Source organism: Lygodium microphyllum, chromosome 6 (genome assembly GCF_053477565.2).
Source record: "Lygodium microphyllum isolate KBCC chromosome 6, Lygodium_microphyllum_v1.1.10, whole genome shotgun sequence".
NCBI lineage: Eukaryota > Viridiplantae > Streptophyta > Polypodiopsida > Schizaeales > Lygodiaceae > Lygodium > Lygodium microphyllum.
The window spans coordinates 43,744,479-43,749,546 of record NC_141140.1 but is presented as its reverse complement, the minus strand read 5'-3'; positions in this window follow the sequence as shown (position 1 = coordinate 43,749,546).

The following is a 5,068-nucleotide window of genomic DNA, read 5'->3' as shown; positions in this document are numbered from 1 at the left end:
AGAACTTCGTAAGTTAAATAGTTTTTGTGTGCTCAATAGTGATGTAATGAGCAAATGGGTGACACTATATAATGAAGCAAGGGCAAGAAGAAAAAGTGAAAGACAAGCATTTCGCACCAGATATGGACGTAATGTCTCATTTCCAGATCATCTAAATGCGCTCCCACGTCATATTGATATAGATTGGTTACATGAGGAAATGGAGAGAATGGAAAAAGATGAGGAAATTAACATATCTCAAGAAGAGTGGGAATACGCACGAGGTTGCTTATCAAAGGTGAGACATACTATCAATTAATTTGTTTCTATAAGTTATATTTTATACAAAAGATTGACATGTTTGATCTTAATCTTTTACTACTAGTGCACATTATTCAATGCTATTTGGTGTGAGGGTAAACATCTTCGAACTCAATGTATAGATGAAAAGAGAAATACCCAAGATTGTGGTGTCCTTGCTCACTTCGAGGATGCCAATGGTACCATGGAAGGTTATTGTGGCTTGATCTAAGATATTCTGAAGCTTGACTTCACGATTCTTTATATATGTATTGGATGTGAAGTGGTTTAAAGAAGTGGTAATAAATGGTGAGCATTGCATAATCAGACGTCATCCAAGTGGTTTTGTAATCATTGACTCTACAAAATTTCACCAAAACAAGAATGACGTATTAGTACTACCTCAACAATGCGAGCAGGTATATATGAAAAAGCTAATTTTTTTATATGTATACATGTGATACATATACACAATATAATAAGTATTTAAGTTTCTTGCTTTTGTTTTTCAAATACAGGTTGTGTATCATCCAATGATAAACAATAACCAATGGTGGTATGTCATCCCTATATCTAATTGTTCAAAACCAATATATGGTAATATTACCAACATAGAGATAGCAGATGACAATCCAACAATTAATGATGATGTACATGATGACACCATAATGGATGCAATGTGTGATATAGTACAAGATGAACCTCGCGAGGATGTTCAATGAAAAGCAGAAGAGGAAAATAATGTGATTGATGATATTGATGAAGTTATTGAGCAATATAACAGCACATCTGATAGTGGGATAGACTTATTTGTTCCGTTACCTCTTGTAACATAGACCTAGAAGTAGATAGTTTAGCAAGGGCTGATCTCATTGAAGATGAGATAGATCATTCACTGTAACATACTTAATTTGCTTAATGATTCAATGTGTATTCTTAATTGTATGGAAAATATCATGCGCACACGTGCATACTCAAGAATCAATAGTCAAGTTTAAAGCTAAATTGAATTTTCCATAATAAAAAGGAAGTAATTTTTATCATCTTCAAGTAGAGAAATTATGAGATACATGCAATGCTTGCAACTAATTGTATAATAAGATTTCTGTCGCTTGTCGCTAATTACTTATATCAGGCTTGTCAACTGGAGGAATTGCCATTCATTAGAGAGCAATGCAAAAATAATTATTAACTTTGGTTTTTTTATTATATTAAGTCCAATTTTAGGTGGTTAAATAATTACACGTCTGAAGACGCGTCTATTAACGCAGATATATAGACGCAAAATTCGCATCTATTTACATGCTCTTTTACACACGCATATAGACACAATGATAGACGTGCCCGACTTTGCGCGTCTAACTTGCGCGTCTATGCCTCGTTTCTATTGTGGTGGTAGTCCCTGAGATTTGTAACGCGTAATTTGCATACCAAGTATATGAGAGGCATGTCCCAAATATTTCATCTCAAAGCTCTTCTTGAGCTGAGCCTTAAGAGCATCTAGCTCCTCATGAGTTGTCCCTGCTAAAAGCATGTCATCCACATTGTAATATTTCCGTTGATAATATTTCTAAACTGTGTCATACTCATGCAAGGGAATGCCGACATTGAATAACCGGACGGTGCGATTATACAAACTCTATTTGGCATAAACATAGGAACCGAATATCCTCGTATGAACCTCCTCTTGGGAGGAGGTCAAGAGGATAAAGATTAATTTATGACAAATAAAAAAAAATCTAATTATCCAGCCCAAGTTGTGCTCGAGGAGAGGGAATAGACAGGGATGAATAAGCTAGCTTGCTGGAGCTCGTGGGAGGGAATGGGCATGCACTCGGTCCGCATGGGGGAGGGGAGGTACCTCTCCCTCTCCCATATAAACCCCTGTGGGGAAGGGAAGGAGGGGAGGTGATCTTGGGAGGATAGTGGGAGCCGCCATACTGCCGACGTCTGACGGAGAGGAGGAAGGCTGTGAGGAAGGACGATTCAAACAGAGAGAAGAAGGTGGTGAACATCCTTGCTGCCGTTGAAGGAAGGCGGTGTGACTGTTGTCGCTGTCGGAACCGTCAGCTGCTGCCGCTGCCGCCATCGAACCATCTGCTACCTCCATCCTCTCTCCCCACGTGGCTCTTGACCACAGAAGCTTCAGGAAGCTTCTTGAAGGGGGGCTCCTCTAAGCCCCCCTTCCTATGGAGCCCCTATAAAGGCCCTTCCCATTGGAACCCTCCAAAAATCCAATTTCCTCCCTCGTGCCCTTTTTTATTTACACACCCTTTTACCCCCCTGGTGTTAAAATTTCCCCCTCTCACCCCCCATATTTGACCTTTAAAAAGCCCCTTTTATACTTGTGCTTAAACCCCGTTCCCATTCCCTTGGAACCATTATCACCTTTTTCCCCCGTGCCATAAGCCCTTTCACCCTTCACCTTTCCCCTTTTACCCTTTCACCCCCAGGTTTTAAACCCCTAAGGCTTTTTCACCCCGTATCCTAAAAACTCTCCAAGAATCCCCCTTCCTATACCCTTTATTAACCTTTTTCCCCCTCCCGGTTTAAATCCTTTTTAAGGGTCTTGTTAGCCTTTTCCCCTGGTTCAAATCCACCTTAAACCCCCCCATGTTAAAAGTCACTAAGGCCCTTCTTGTGTTTTTTGAAAGCACACTCACACACACCCTTTTCACCGTGTATAAATCCCTATAGGGCCTTTTCTCTAGGCTTTGTAAGCCTTGCCCTCCCGATGAAATTAAGGCCTTAAAGGTCTTATTACCCCCTTCTCGTGGTTAATCCGTTAACGATTCCTTGCCTCGAAAAAGAGAAGAAGAGTATTGAAGCGACGGTGGAATTCCGAAAAGGAGTGTAAAGCTACTTCCACGTTCGAAGGACTACAATTGCGATGCCACCTAAGAAAGTCCAAGGAGTAGCTGCGGGAGGGTCATCTCCCGGTATCCATGTGGATATCTCACCCCAAACCCAGGTTTTTCCTTCTTAATTTTATATCGGTTTTAATTCAATCGTGCAAGATGAATTGTTAGGGATAGGATATATTGTCTCCTAGTTATTTACGACGAAGGAATTTAGTTTAATTAAACATGAAAAATAAATAAAGTATAAACATAGTTTTCCTTCAAATAGCATATGCATTGAAACGAATTATGAGCAAGAATTATTTACCCACTAAAGTAGTGTACTTCAGTTAAGCCTAGAAGGTATAAAACTGCATCTTGCACTCTTTTTACAACGAATCGTCATGGAAGGTGCAATTCATGAAAGTTTTCTTACGATGGTTAAACTCTAGGAAGTTATCATTGCTAACTGCATAACTTAGCAAGGGAAAGATTGCTTATTTGGCATGAGTTTTAGTTCGCAAGAAAAAAAGAAGATTAATTGAATTTGTCTAACCTCAAATCGATAAATTTTAGGATTTAAAAATCAATTGACACATAGATAACAAATCGTGCGGAAGTGATCTCGATATTACCTTCTAAAAGTTAACCGAATTAATATAACTTAGAAATACCTATGTTGTGAAATATTCGTTGGGAATGATTAAAAATCCAAGAAACGTTTATACCTTAAATACTTGCCCACCTTCCCTGATTGTAGGGTCAGTAAATCGTAAACGTAAAAGAACTAGGGTTCGTCCCTGAGGTTCTTAAAGAAAATAATAACAGCTAAGAAACCCTAGGACTGACAAACGTCAGTTTAAAGAAACTGAAACGGATTGCTTTGTAACTCCATTATCGCATAGTACGATGCAGGACTTGTGCGGCAAGTATGAAGTCATATGGTCTTGTGATTGACTCACAAGAAGAAAGGTTAAATTTTCGCAACAAGGATGGCGGATCCTTACGCAAGTTATCTTGCAAAAGGATGTATTCTTTGATATCCTTCTAAGGAAGGTTAAAAATCGGAAACTAAAGTATCCAATGAACTTTAGGGTTGACCAAGTTGGGTTAAAAGGGTACACCCTAACCCAGAATATAAAGGATCTTGCCAAGTTGCAAGGCACCCCGGATCGAGTGCTAGATGCATTCAAAAGAAAAGATTCCTTCCTTAGCAATTTGCTAGCAACAAGATCGATCAATGGAAATGTTTGTGCTTGCTATATATTTTTAGAGCACTGTTTGACTTGTTTGACCAATGAATTACAAAGTAAATAAGTATCTATACTTCAGGTTGAAGGCCTGAAGGAAGTGGCAGCTTCAGTTACCCCCGACAGCCTGCTTGACCCTAATCAAGGGGGTTGTTGACCGTGCCGGGAACGTGGACCAAACCCGCCGTGAGAGGTCTCTCCGTTGAGCGCTACTTGGAGAAGGAGGACGCTTGGGTGCCAGGGGGGGCTCTGGCCGTAAATCCCTCGCCTTTTGGGTCCTGCGCAAGAGGCTAACGTGACTCGGGATTGGATCTCGAGGTTCGTATACTAGTCTACAGGCGGAAACTTGGAATAGTGATCCCTGTGGATTGCTGGATAGCCTTCAGACGGATTATGGACAAGCCTACGGGTGGAATTCCTTGTATTTCAAAGATAAATATGATGATATGTTAATAAAGAACTTGTCTGATATTGTTTTTCTATGTCATGTGATAAGATTACGTGAAGGAACCAGTGCTTAACGGATTAATTAAAGAAGCTAATTGTTACATGTCCAATTAATGTGTTAGATAATTACATAACTAAAACAAACCAAGGAAAGTGTGGAGGATGGGCCATGGGTCCGTCCTACGGTTGGGTGGTCTCGGTTGGCCGGGAACTTTTCTCAAATCACAAGGAACAGGGGGATGATTGTCAAAG